We start from the raw sequence: 16,001 nt of genomic DNA on the forward strand, positions 1-16,001 counted from the left end.
AGGCTGATTAGCAGACTACAGATTCAAGCCATCAACGGAACTGTAAAGATATGTAAAACTTTCCAAAAATTTAGCACATAAATACATATGCATGCATCTAGACATAAAAACGCATCCATAAAACAAACATACAAATCTGCGCATACACTAACACCAAATACTGCACACACACACACACACATATGCACAAATACCTAGATGATGTTGATAAAAGTTCCAATGAAGGAGCCTTGAATCTATGTTAGAGTCCGGTCTTTCTCTATGGACAAGAAATACAGAAATGAAATTGATTGATAACATACATACATGCATACATAGGTACACACATACATACATTCATACATACATACATACATACATACATACATACATATCAGGGTTCAGTCCAACTGTATGGAATCTTGGGCTGAGTAAAGCTTTTGTGAGTGGATTTGATAGATAGAAAGAGAAAGAAGACGGATATGTTTATGTATTTGTATGTGTGTGTGTGTGTGTGTGTGTGTGTGTGTGTGTGTGTGTGTGTGTGTGTGTGTGTGTGTGTCTTTGTGTTTGTGTTTGTCTCCCACCACTTATTGACACCCGTTGTAGGCGTGTTTAAGCCCCCCGCCCTCACGCCCGCCCAACTCAGTGATTCTACCGGTAGATTAAGTCCCAGACTTTAAAATAATGATGGTAAGTATTGGGATTGGTTGATTCGATTAAAAATTCTTCAAGGCGGTGCCCCAGGATGACCGCAGTTCGACGGCTGAACTAGAAGAGAAAAGATAAAAGCTACTCAAACACACACACACACACACACACACACACACACGCAAACACACACACATTATGTGTGTGTGTGTTTGTGTTAGTGTGGTGGATGGGTGTGGTTGTCTTCAATGTCGAGGGCAAGTTACTGTCCAAGGGTTAAAGGTCAATTGCTTTGGAGTCACACAGCTTGACACTGAGCTTTTTACAGGTTACTTATCTGTCACTCGCGCGCACACACACACACACACACACATATGTATGTGTGTGGGCGTATAAGCATAGTGATAAAAGCTTCTCAATTCCATAAAGGCGCGGTATGTATTTTAACCTTCTGACGCTGCAGAATCTGTGTCAAGCTTGAAGTGTGAATCTAAACGTATTCTTTGCGGATTCGTTACATTGGCAAGGGAGATAACAACGGCACTTCCGATTTTTTGCTGTTGTAATTGTTCTTCTTATCGTCGTCTTTACTCTTTTACTCTTTTACTTGTTTCAGTCATTTGACTGCGGCCATGCTAGAGCACCGCCTTTAGTCGAGCAAATCGACCCCAGGAATCATTCTTGGAAGCCTAGTACTTATTCTATCGGTTTCTGTTGCCGAACCGCTAAGTGACGGGGACGTAAACACACCACCATCGGTTGTTAAGCGATGTTGGGGGGACAAACACAGACACACAAACATATACACACACATACATATACATATATATACATATATAGGACGGGCTTCTTTCAGTTTCCGTCTACCAAATCCACTCACAAGGCTTTGGTCGGCCCGAGGCTATAGTAGAAGACACTTGCCCAAGGAGCCACGCAGTGGGACTCAACCCGGAACCATGTGGTTAGTAAGCAAGATACTTACCACACAGCCACTCGCAAATATTTCAACGATATTTCTATATTTTTGTGTCGGAGCTGTGGAGGTACAATGGCCCAGTGGTTAGGGCAGCGGACTCGCGGTCATAGGATCGCGGTTTCGATTCCCAGACCGGGCGTTGTGAGTATTTATTGAACGAAAACACCTAAAGCCTTGTCACACTGTGTCACGCTGAATCTCCCCTAGAACTACATTAAGGGTATACGTGTCTGTGGAGTGCTCAGCCACTTGCACGTTAATTTCACGAGCAGTCTGTTCCGTTGATCGGATCAACTGGAACCCTCGTCGTCGTAAGCGACGGAGTGCTAATGTATGTATGTATGTATGTATAATATACAGCTATGTGTGAGTGTACTTTTGTGTTTGTATTATGTTTGTCATCCAGAAAGTGGCGAGCGAGCAGAATCGTTAGCATGCCGAACGAAATGTTGCAAAGCATTTCGTCCGTCCTAATTAAGTCCAAATTCCGCCAAGGTCAACTTTGCCTTTCCAATGAAAGGTCGATAAAATAAGTACCAGTCGAGCACTGGGGTCAATATAATCAGCATGGTCCTCTCCCACAAAATGTCAGTCCTTATGTCTTCAGTAGAAGTGATTGTGTTTGTCCTTCACAACGATGTTGGTCTGTTTACCTCCCCGTAGCTAGCGATTTGGCAAAAGATACCAACAGAATAAGCACAAGGCTTAAAACATAAGTACTGAGAAAGATTCGTTCGACTAAAGCCTTCAAGGCTGTGCTCCGACACAATGTTGTTGGCACTCCATCGCTTACGACGTCGAGGGTTCCAGTTGATTCGATCAACGGAACAGCCTGCTCATGAAATTAACGTGCAAGTGGCTGAGCACTCCACAGACATGTGTACGCTTAACGCAGTTCTCGGGGATATTCAGGCTGACCCTTTGAATTACAGGCACAACAGAAACAGGAAGTAAGAGTGCAGCAGGGTTCGCCACCATCCCCTGCCGGAGCCTCGTAGAGCTTTAGGTGTTTTCGCTCAATAAACACTCTCAACGGCCGGTCTGGGAATCGAAACCGCGATCCTATGACCGCGAGTCCGCTGCCCTAACCACTGGGCCATTGCGCCTCCACTCTATACATACATACATGCATACATACATACATACATACATACATACATGCATACATACATACATACATACATACATACATACATGCAAACATACATACATACATACATACAGTTGTGGCCAAAAGTTTGGAGCAATTTTTTAAAAATTAAAATTATGTCCAAGAACATTTCGATTCAAATATTCAATTAGAAGATATTGAATCATTGGATTAGTTATTAGGTAAGTATATCTCTACGTTGCACAGTAATCCCTCGGCTATCGCGTGCGTTGCGTTCCCAAAACCCTGCGATAGGTGAAAATCCGCCAAATAGAAACAGTATAGTACTGATTTTGTTTTTCATTATTTTTATAATTTGTATATATTTATGCATTATAAATGCAAAACACCACCACGGCGGAATCGACGTACGCTTAAATAACAAACCGCGATATGGCGAGTGATTACTACACATATTTGAATCGAATTGTAATTGGGGCATAACAATTTTCATTTTTAAAAAGGTTTTTCCATACTTTTGGCCACGACTTCCATCCGCCAAATCCTACTCACAAGGCTTTGGTCGGCCCATGGCTATGGTAGAAGACACTTGTGGCCCATGACTATGGTAGAAGACACTTGTGGCCCGTGGCTATAGTAGAAGGCACTTGACCGAGGTGCCTCACAGTGGGACTGAACCCAACACCACATAGTTGGGAAGCACCTATAGTTCTTTTTCTTACCTTTTTTTTGTGAATGTTATTGTTTGATTGTGTTTCTGTACCTTATAAAATTTTTAAACCACTTGCCTTTAATGGCTTTTAGAACCGGTTTTGTGTAGTATCGTCATTTTACAATAAGAAAATGATGTTACATGAATGAGAAAAGCAGGTCTTCTATTTACCGTTCCAGGGAAAGAAAACCAAAGGACATTTGAAAGTATTGCACATAAGAGAAGAATGTGTATTCAGTGAGAAACTACAAATATAATTGTGAAGGTGGTGAAAGTGGTGAATGTGTTAATGTTAGTGATGATAGTTCTTTTTGCAATAGGGCCGTTCTCAAATGACCTATGTGACAGTCAGGGAGACACAAATTATGAAATATCTAAGCTATAAATTTTGAATATTTACAAGAATTGTATTGATTCCTTTTTCACGGCAAAGTTCATCGTCGAATGAACTTTATTGGCGAGTACTAAACAAAAAAGTACCCAGGCAAGTATTAAACAAGGTAAGTATTAAACAAGGCAAGTATTAAGCAAAAAGATAATTACCTGGAATTTTTAAGAAGATCCAAGAAGTGTGACGTACATGACATCGCACAAACTAACTTTTTTCACTTGAAAATATTAACTGCTAATTTTTCTGAATTTCTGCTGAGTAGCATAAACGTCTCATGGTGTTTATTTGCATTGACCTTGAAATTTCAAAAAATGCTGATGAATTTGCTGGACAACAGTATCTGTGGTCACAATTTTCGTTTACCTTGCGTGGTGTGCGTGACAAAAATGGATGCGACTTATGTGACAGAGTTCCGTGTTGAAGACAACGCTGGAAAAAATTATCCCGATATTGATATCTGGTGGAGAATGAACCATTTCAACATATTTCTACAGAGATACAGTGATTTTTCCGGATATTCTAAAAATTTTTGTAAACTTGTTTTGGCTTAACTATGGTTGAAAATGTCCCATCATTTTGACAGTTGTAACTGTGAAGACTACCAAGACCAAAAATTTATCTGCCGTCAGGCTTCGCTGCATATGTCACTCAGTCTCTCATATACAGTCCTCCAATCAAATTGACCCTATTTTCAGATTACGTTTCTGTTATTGAGCTCGAGAACAAATCTGACTGGACAGACTTGAAGAGACATCATCACTAGAAAATCCGGGGTATGTTTCCTATTTTTTTACTTGCTAGATATTTATTAATGGTGTCTTAATCTTTCAGTTCAAGTCACCATTTGATCTGAAATATCCTGTTGGTCAGTTTATACACATTTATTTGCAAAGGAAAGCGTTGAATATCAAAATGTAGCAGAGACCTGCTACAGTTTTCTAACGGCGTTCTCACGTGTTGGGGAAAATATTTTTGGGAGACTTAAAAAACATTGTTTGGCAAGTATTGTCCACCTGTCACCTTTTCTAGCATATTATATCCAGGGTTACTTTATCTATATATTTATCTTTCTTTACGAAGGTAGAGTAGCATTTGAAGATGATTTTTTCATCACTCTCAACATTTATGCAACAGTAATTTCGGAAACATTTCAGAACTAAACCCCACATATTCTTAATTACACTCAGATCAGATTAGATTAATTTGTAACCTTTTGTTACCATATTTCTCTTAAAATACGCTGCTTTTGTTCTGATTACGTTTGTTGCTTCCCAACCATATGGTTTCGGATTCAGTTCCACCGCATGGTACATTGGGCAAGTGTCTTTTATTCTAGTCCTGGGCAAACCAAAGACTTGTGGGTGGGTTTAGTATCTGAAAACTACAGAAGATAGAAACTCGTGTGTGCGCTCGCATGCGTCCGTGCGTGTATATGTGTATGTGTGTGTGTATGTGTGTGTGTATGTGTGTGTGCATGTGCGTGTGACCTTGATGATTCGTTGTGTATTAAATCAGCCATTTGTGCATGGATGCATAACTGGAGTATAAATCCGTGATTATTTTAGTGAGTACGTAATTAACCTTATATATTATTTGTATACGATAGTGCTATCACGGAACTGGCGTTGGTACTTACACTATTTAAGTACCTGATTCTCTTGAATCCTGGAAGTTTTATATATATATATATATATATATATATATTTATATATAACGGCTTCTTTCAGTTTCCGTCTACCAGGTACGCTCACAGTAAAAGACATTTGCTCGAGGTGCCATAGAATGGGACTGAACCATGTGATTGGGAAGCAAACCTCTCACCACACAGGCAGCTATTTAAGTAAGATTTATATATTTTTTTTTAATTTATAGGTTCTCCCCCACCCCACCTCATCCCAAGTGATTCGGATAAATGAGTAATCCGGAAAGGTTACGGGGCAAAAGGCTCCGGAATATCAATGCAGTATCTGTATAGACAATTTTGTAAGAAAGGGAGATACAATTAACAGATGTTGTTAAAAGGGTTTGTAGCACAAGCAAATTCAAAGACCCAGTATTCGGAGTATAATTCAGCAATCTCTATATTCTGGAATTTATAGATTCTGGATAAAAATAAATAAATAAACAGTATATATCTCGTGATTTGAACTCAGAACAAAAAATGAAAGCATCTAATCAGGAGAGGATATAAAAGAGAGAAGAAGAGAGAAGTGTGTAGAAGATGAAGTGTGTGATAGATAGATAGATAGATAGATAGATAGATAGATAGATAGATAGATAGATAGATAGATAGATAGACAGATAGATAGATAGATAGATAGATAGATAGATAGATAGATAGATAGATAGATAGAGAAAAAAGAGAACGCGAGAGTGATAATGTTCTCTATATGTAATAGGGGCTTATACATAGAGAGAAGAGATGAGGAATATGGGAGAGAAGGGGACGGATGGCGCTAAAAAGGTGGAGGCAGACAAGCTGTCAGCAGATCTCAGTTCAATATACACCTGTGCATGCAGACTTTGATAATCTGGATTAAGGATCCACCCTACCAGCATCGGCAATGTTAGTCACGCGCCGTATACGGATATCATCTTGTCCACGTCGTCGTCATCATCATCATCATCATCATCATCATCATCATCATCATCATTATCAACAACAACACCATTAGGTTGTACCTATAATTATGTATATATATATATATATATATATATATATATATACATTCATATATGTACATATATATGCATACATGTACATATAGATAAATAAATATACATATATACATACACACACATACAGACATATATACATGTATACTTAAATATATATATATATATATATATATATATATATATATATATATATACATACATATACAGATATATATAAACATATGTATATGTCTAACCTTTCTCTCTCCTGTTTCTCTCTCTCTCTCTCTCTCTCTTACGCTTTCGCACGCACACACACATACACACACACACACACATACATACATACATACACACACCAACAAAGATACACAGCCACATTCATGCACATACCCTATCCATCGTCACACGCGCATACACATACAAATACTCACGCATACTCGCACGCACACACACACACACACACACACACACGCACACACACACGTGTTTCCATACACTTATACAGACCCCCAAAACACTGTAGCGGTAGGACAGAAGTCTATTGCGGATTAACTAGAGATACTGTGACAGTCTATCCGGCAATAATGCGGCTTTCTCCCGCTGTTTCGTATCCAGAACTGTCTAGGTGTCATCTGTGGACATTGATGTTATCTACTTGCGCGCGCACAAATACGTACACACACACACACACACACACACACACACACACACACATTCACACGTAGATACATACACACACTACACCCACATATGCATGTATAGATGTGCAAAAGACAGTCAAGAGACATCAGAGTTGAATGCATGTATACGTGTATGCATGTATGCACGTATGGTACATAGATGAATACATGAATATGTGTGTGTGTATACAGAGAGAGAGAGAAAGAGGGAGACAGAGAGAGAGAAAGAGGGAGACAGAGAGAGAGAAAGAGGGAGACAGAGAGAGAGAAAGAGGGAGACAGAGAGAGAGAGAGAGACACGCACACACACACAGAGGTAGTTCGAGCTAAATTTGACGATTTTTCACGCCTCCTATTTTCAGGAATAGCTTCATGTATTGTCAAACAGTCGACAGCGTTGGGGAGCATAAATATAAAAGTTGTAGCTGAGAAAAAGTTGGCTGACGTGGAGGGCACATGGAGTGAAATCTTTGGGGAGAGGGCCAGTTGATTAGATCGACTCCAGTACGCAACTGCTACTTAATTTATCGACCCTAAAAGGATTGAAAGGCAAAGTCGACCTCAGCGGAATTTGCACTCAGAACGTAAAGGTAGGCGAAATATCGCTAAGCATTTCGCTCGGCGTGCTAACGTTTCTGCCAGCTCGCCGCCTTAGGGATGTACCATAATGGTTCACACAGGGTATCAAAATGCCTTTATCATGACTGCTGCTCAATGCTTTGTGGACACTGTAAAGGCTGTAAGCCATGCCATGGACAACAGCAACGGAGACTATGAAGCCGTGACCAGTAGGAAGAGACACAGCAAGCGTTCTGACTGCATCTGCACGCCAAAAATTTTCCCTTATCTTTGAACAGGGACTTAGGTTCAATTTTGATGCCTATGTGAAGCTGCTAGTGACAGTAGACATACTAGCTGGAGAGGATTGTTTCGGTAAGGTCATATGTGTGGCAACAAGATTCGGCTTTTTGCTATACCCCACGAAAGTGTCAGAAGTAGTCAATGGAGAATTTCTAAGACTTCACCATCCACAATTTCTCACCTCCTGCATTCCACGATTGTGATCCCATGGATTAATATGTGTGGGTGCGGTTGAGATTTTACGTCGAACTGGTGACCAAGATCAAGGAGGTATTTGAAGATCTTCCCAGGGACACAGTAAGGAACTCATTCATCGATACCGTAACCGTCTTGAGGCCGTGGTGGGAGCTGAGGCCGGTTACTTTGAGCAAACTGTTATCTCTCGGTCATAATATAACTGATTCTAATTGATTCTTTTAATTTTCTAATATACTTTTATTTTTCTATGGTATATTGTCGGATATTTTCCCTTAATGCAAACTGTCAAATTTATCTCGAACACCATGTATATACCCATATATATATATATATATATATATATATATATATATATATATATATATATATATATATATATATATATATAATATAGATTTAATCAAAATATTAAATGTGGTACTTAAAATGTTTGAGGCACCAGAATTTGGTAGGATAAAAACTAAAAACAAAATCAAAAGATTTGGTGAATAAATTTGAAGTTAATCAACAAAAATTCAATAGGTTATAGCAGTACGTACGTTTCGTACAAGCTCCATTTATTCATGTAGTGAGAACACTACAAAAAATACAATGAAAATGTACTCCTCAGCTGCATAATGGAATTTCATTTTAGAAAGTCATTTTGAAGATGTTTGCAAAAAACAAGAGTAAGAGAAGAAAACACATCTCGATTATGCTGCTGTTTCACAGACAAGTGAATCAAACAAGAATTTAAAATCTAATCCATTATGCAGCTGAGGAGTACATTTTCATTGTATTTTCTGTAGTGTTCTCACTACATGAATAAATGGAGCTTGTACGAAACGTACGTACTGCTATAACCTATTGAATTTTTGTTGCTTAACTTCAAATATATATATATATATATATATATATATATATATATTTCAACCACATGGTCTCGAGTTCAGTCCCACTGCGTGGCATCTTGGGCAAGTGTCTTCTACTATAGCCTCGGGCCGACCAAGGCCTTGTGAGTGGATTTGGTAGACTGAAACTGAAAGAAGCCCGTCGTATATATATTCATATGTACGTATGTGTGTATGTGTTTGTGTGTCTGTGTTTGTCCCCCCAACATCGCTTGACAACCGATGCTGGTGTGTTTATGTCCCCGTAACATAGCGGTTCGGCAAAAGAGACCGATAGAATAAGTACTAGGATTCTAAAGAATAAGTCCTGGGGTCGATTTGCTCGACTAAAGGCGGTAGTCAAAAGACTGAAACAAGTAAAAGAGTAAAAGAGTAATATATATATATATATATATATATATATATATATATATATATATATATATATATGATACCTCCAGTATTCAAGTACTATTGTTTTGCACCTTGTTTCACAATTGTGTGCTTACTCTGGTATGTGTATGCGTGTGTGTGTGTGTGTGTGTGTGTGTGTTGCAAGAAAGAATGGATGAACTGGTATCACATTCATTCCTCGGTTACAGCTGGTTCAACAATATATAAGTAACAAATCAGTTAGCAAGCTGGAAACATGAATATGAGCAATGATTATCTAACATTGATTTAATAATGCAGATTATATCATGAAAACTCTTAGTCTTTTCGTCATGGCATTTATGAATAAATGAATGCCAGAGCAACCTGGATGAATTCACACACACACACACACACACACACACACACACACACACACACACACACACACACACACACACGCATACACATACACACAAACACGCACACAGATATATATATATATATATATATTACGTAGATAGATAGATAGTTAGATAGGTAGGTAGGTAGGTAGGTAGGTAGGTAGGTAGGTAGGTTGATAGATAGATACTAGGTAGGTAGGTAAGTAGGAGGCAGGCAGACAGACAGGCAGACAGACAAGCAGAAAGACAGGCAGACAGGCAGACAGACAAGACAGGCAGATAGACAGACAGACAGATAGGTAGGTAGGTAGGTAGGTAGGTAGGTAGGTTGATAGATAGATAGATAGATAGATAGATAGATAGATAGATAGATAGATAGATAGATACAGATGATTTGGTGCGAGGTTATCATGTCTTTTACGGGAAGGGGGCATTCTATTAGAAGTGCAAATAAAAGAAATGGCAAAGAGGACGGTTTTACTATAACACCTGACATGATCATTTTAGAAGCTGCATTCATTAACTAGTCTGTGCATTCAAACAGTTGTCTTGTTGAGAAGGTAAAACAATGTGAAAATTGTGTATCGTGGCACAGTGTCCTAAACCAACTGGAATACGCATATCCGGAGTAGCTTCGAAGAAAATCTTGACGATCAGAGAGGACAAAGAAATGTCAACGGAAAAGAAGAAGTATAGTTAGAAGGGGTAAATTGAAAGGGTAAACACAATATGCAGTCTCGAATGTTTCTTTGTACATTTCAAGGAACCGAGAGAACGACTTAAAAAGGAGTGACGCAAGTCAGAAAAAAATTGAAAAAATATGGTAAGTAGCTTGCTTACCAAACACATGGTTCCGGGTTCATTCCCACTGCGTGGCACCTTGGGCAAGTGTCTTCTACTATAGCCTCGGGCCGACCAAAACCTTGTGAGTCGATTTGGTAGACGGAAACTGAAAGAAGCCCGTCGTATATATGTACATATATGTATGTATGTGTATATGTTTGTGTGTCTATGTTCCCCCAACATCGCTTGACAACCGATGCTGGTGTGATTACGACCCCGTCACTTAGCGGTTCGGCAAAAAAGAGACCGATAGAATAAGTACTAGGCTTACCAAGAGTAAGTCCTGGGGGTCGATGTGCTCGACTAAAGGTGGTGCTCCAGCATGGCCGCAGTGAAATGACTGAAACAAGTAAAAGAGTAAAAGAGTAAAGTAACAAAGTATTATTATAGCGTTTCATAAGTAACGAATGAAATAAGATATTAATGGTAAAAAATTAATAGCAAGAAGAATACGGAATAAAGAAAATAATAACTATACAGAGGCTCAAAACATCCATGCTTCCTGAAATCCGCCAACAGTACACCCGATGGCCCTTTATTTAAAAAAAAAAGAAGTTGTTGTGCAACTGAGTACTGTATACGACACTTTCCTTTCCTTCATTTTATATTCACACCTAATTTGTATTAACAAGTAAGTTTTTTTATATAACCGTGTGACTCTCTCTCTTTCTCTCTCTCTCTCTCTCTCTCTCTCTCTCTCTCTCTCTCTCTTTCTCTCTCTCGTCTTCATTCTCTCTCCTTTTGGATCTTTGTGATTTGACGGGCAACATTTTTTTATGTAGTGTTTTTGGTACCGAAACACTTTCAAACTTCGTATACTTGTATATTTTGTGGTATAGAACAGATAAAAATTTTTGTATTCGAAGTTATTTCACGTTAAAAATTGTCTTATTTCGATAATTTCAACTAATCACTGACGTCTATTCAGTTGAATACAGTTACTACTGTGGCGGTGTATATGTTAATCCCCGTTAGTTCTGACATTTCCGATTAACTAGACTGTTCGTAAACAAAGGGGAAAAAGCCATCAAAATACTTGAATATTGCCTGCACTTGTTATTGGAGCTGGCAGAATTATTAATGCACCTCCACCAAGTGCTTCATTTCCTAGAAATAGCAGCCAAATCTTCTTCAAATCAAACTCTAGTTTAGGGTTAGGGTTCGGGTTTTAGAGTTAGGGTTCGGGTTATGGCAAAAATAATCATAACCCTAACCGTAACCCTAAAACTAACCCTAACTCTAGAACCTGAACTCTAAAATTGTTACACAGATACGCACAGCGTAATTTATTATATAAACAATATATGCGTGTAAATTACGATTAAACCGGATGAAATATGTCACAGGGAATAACATTTTTATGACCGGCCAGCACTGACTGTATTCAGCTGAATAGACGTCAGTGATTGGTTGAAATTACAGAAATACGACAACTTTAACATTAAATAACTTGCGATGTACAATTTTTTTGTTAAGAAGGCTAAAAGAAAAAGTTGTTCTGTATGACACGTTCTACCAGTGTCCCAAGTTTGAAAGTGTTTCGTTAAGAAAACAAGTGTTGCCCGTCAAATCACAAAGATCCCTCCTTTTCTCTCTCTCTCTCTCACCCTGTCACTTCTATTCTAGCCTTTCTACTTACTCCTTTTCTCCCTCCCTCTTATATTCCTAGCCTTTCTCTCTCTCTTGTATTCCTAGCCTTTCTCCTTCCTCTTCATCCACATACCCCTTTTTTCCCCCTGTCGCTCCCTTTTCCCTGCTATCTTTCCCCTCTGCCTGCAGCTGTCACGTGACCAGCGGTCAGTTCCTCTTTTTCTTCCTTTCTTACACTGATCCCTGAGATGACCGGGCGCAAATTCTCTCACCCTGTCACTTCTATTCTAGCCCTTTTTCTTACTCTCTTTCTCTCTCTCCCCCTCTTCTATTCCTAACCTTTCTTACTCTTGTATTCCTAGCCTTTCTTTTTCCATTCCTCCAATTCCCCCTTCTTTTTTCTGTCTCAACTTCTCACCCTGCTGTCTTTCTCCTCTGCCTCCTGCTGTCACGTGACTAGCGGCCAGTTCCTCTTCTTCCTTCCTTAGACTGGCCCCTTCGCTGACCAGTCACAAATTCTGTCTCTCCGTTTTCCACCGTTCAAAACATTTTCTAAGCATTACACGTCTTCTTACCCCCAATGCCGTATTTTGTCCGACTGTTTGTCCTCGTTCACCGTCCTAGATCACACTCTGTCATTTAGCTTGTTTTGTTTGCTCTTGTCCTTAATTCTACGCTAGAAATCTTTTTTTTGCGGGCACCGCCAATTGGGGAGCATTCAGTCTTACCGTTAAAGGTGCGAAACTGAAAAGTACCATTGGCTGATAACTGATGAGGAATGATGGACTTTCTGTTTGTCTCCAGTTTGTTTTTACATTCAGTATACGCTATTTCGTTTATTTATACACTTTTCATATATATATATATATATATATATATATATATATATATATATATATATATATATATATATATATATCTGTGATCAAAAATAAATACAAAAAAAGGGTTTTGTATGATCGTGTATAGAGGAATATATTATTTTACTTGAAAGAGTTCCAACTCTGTCTGTTTTTTTAATGTCTTATTTATATTCTTGTAAAATTAATGTGGGATATAGAATATGGAATATATAATATATAATATAAAAATGGATGGTACAATGAAATGAAGTATTGAATGTCTTATTGAATATATGAAATATTGAGTGTTCAATATAAAGAATTAAATATATAAAGGTGTATACGTATTTTCATACCTTCTGGTATCCATCATGGCCTACGTCTGACAGACCGTAACAGGCTGTAACAGACTGTAACAGACTAGCTGGTTTTGACAGAACTCTTTTAAATAAAATAATATATATATACATACATATATATATATATATATATATATATATATATATATATATATATATATATATATATATATATATATATATATATATATATATACATATATACATATATATATATATATATATATATATATATATATATATATATATATATATATATATATATATATATATATATATATATATATATATAAATGAGTCGCCATGATTGATCGCTAAATCCACAAGTTTTTTTTATTTCTCTCTCAGTTTATTTCCTCTTATACCTTTCTGTTGAACTAACACACCTGCTTGTTATTCATACACCTGTCTTCATCTTTTGTTTTTCTGTAAATTTCAACTAAGGAGTGGCTGTGTGGTAAGTAGCTTGCTTACCAACCACATGGTTCCGGGTTGAGTCCCACTGCGTGGCACCTTGGGCAAGTGTCTTCTACTATAGCCTCGGGCCGACCAAAGCCTTGTGAGTGGATTTGGTAGACGGAAACTGAAAGAAGCTCGTCGTATATATGTATATATATATATATATGTATGTGTGTTTGTGTGTTTGTGTGTCTGTGTTTGTCCCCCCACCATCGCTTGACAACTGATGGTGGTGTGCTTACGTCCCCGTAACTTAGCGGTTCGGCAAAGAGAGACCGATAGAATAAGTACTAGGCTTACAAAGAATAAGTCTTGGAGTCGATTAGCTCGACAAAAGGCGGTGCTCCAGCATGGCCACAGTCAAATGACTGAAACAAGTAAAAGAGTAATATATATACATATTCAAGTACACATATACTCTCACACATATAAGTATAAGTGAATATAAATGTGTGTGTATATATATATATACATATATATATATATATATATATATATATATATATATATATATATACATGCATACATACATACATATATACGTACATGGAGTGACTATGTTGTAAGTAGCTTGCTTACCAAGCACATGGTTCCAGGTTCAGTCCCACTGCGTGGTATCTTCAGCAAATGTCTTCTATTATAGCTTCGAGCCGACCAAAGCCTAAAAGAAGCCTGTCATATATATTTTTTTGCTACCCTGAGATTTATTAATAATGATATAATGATTATTTGGCTAATTTCTGAAAGAAAATCGGCATTTTTTTGTATATGCTGCCGATAAGAAAACCGCACATGCCCGGTAGATATGAAAAATTATAACATATAAGCACGAGGCATGTTCTCTGTATTGCCTCGTGTTTATATTTTAACCTTGGCTTTCCTGCTGACGATAGCTGGCCTAGCAAATTATTTTATTTTGCTGAAAATAGCTTGAAACCATTGGTTCAAGAAATAGATGGTAAATGTTTTTATTTTTCATTCCCTTTCGAAATTATCCCTAATTGTAGTTTGGAGTTTGACTGCTCCTTGTAGCGGGTTAGATGTCCTATTATGGACATCTCTCCCATGTTTTTAAATGTACACTGTATGTATTTATATATATATATATATATATATATATATATATTCACATATATATCCTTTCACGCTTATTCGTTCATTCCACTCTTCGTTCTTTCGTTCCCCATCTCTCACATTTCCTTGCCTTCTCTTCTTGCCCACTTTCCCTCCACTTTTCACTTCATTGTGTCCCTTTCATTTTTTTCTTGCCCCTCCTTAATTCTTCTGTCCCTCTGCCTCTACCTCTCTCTCTCTCTCTTCTCTTCCCACGTGACTGGCGTTCGGCCAAGTCTGATCGTTCTTTCTTGGTCTGGCCGTTGTCCGTGCAACATCGATATTCCATCCTGTGCCTGTGAAATCTTGTATCCCTGCCGTAAGGCTTTATTTCCACACACACCAGCTTAATTTAATTCGTCATTAGTCGAACGACACCTGTTGTTATGTCCTGTTATTATTTTTATTGTATTTGTGTAACATTGTCCGTTTTTTCCAGTATTCATATATATATATATGATTAGCTAGTGGTTAGTGGTTAGGCATGGCTTAGTGGTTAGGGTGTTGCACTCAATACTGCAAGATCAGGGGTTCGATTCCCAGACCAGGTGTTGTTTTGTGTTGTGTTCTTGAGCAAAGCACTTCATTTCACGTTGCTCTACAATCATTTCGACATCTGACATGTGGTACCCGTTGCACCTGTACAGGTAATGTCGTTCTTCCACGGAATCTAATGCTCTTAGCTTATGTTTTTCTTGGGGCTGGCCAGATTGGAGCAATATCGAGTATAACCAGCCGAAATCGCGAAGATAATCTGGTACTCGACTGAAGAAAGAAAACTTCGAATGACCCGTCCTTCTTTTCTTTGTGTCGTCTATCCCGTTGTTTTTTTGTCCGTTTCTTGTATCACCTAATTGTCTGGATGTTTTGCGTTCTTGTCCCATTTTGTATTTTATATATATATATATATGTGTGTGTGTGTGTACGTGT

This window comes from Octopus bimaculoides, chromosome 8 (genome assembly GCF_046866305.1).
Source record: "Octopus bimaculoides isolate indiv1 chromosome 8, ASM4686630v1, whole genome shotgun sequence".
NCBI classification, from domain to species: domain Eukaryota; kingdom Metazoa; phylum Mollusca; class Cephalopoda; order Octopoda; family Octopodidae; genus Octopus; species Octopus bimaculoides.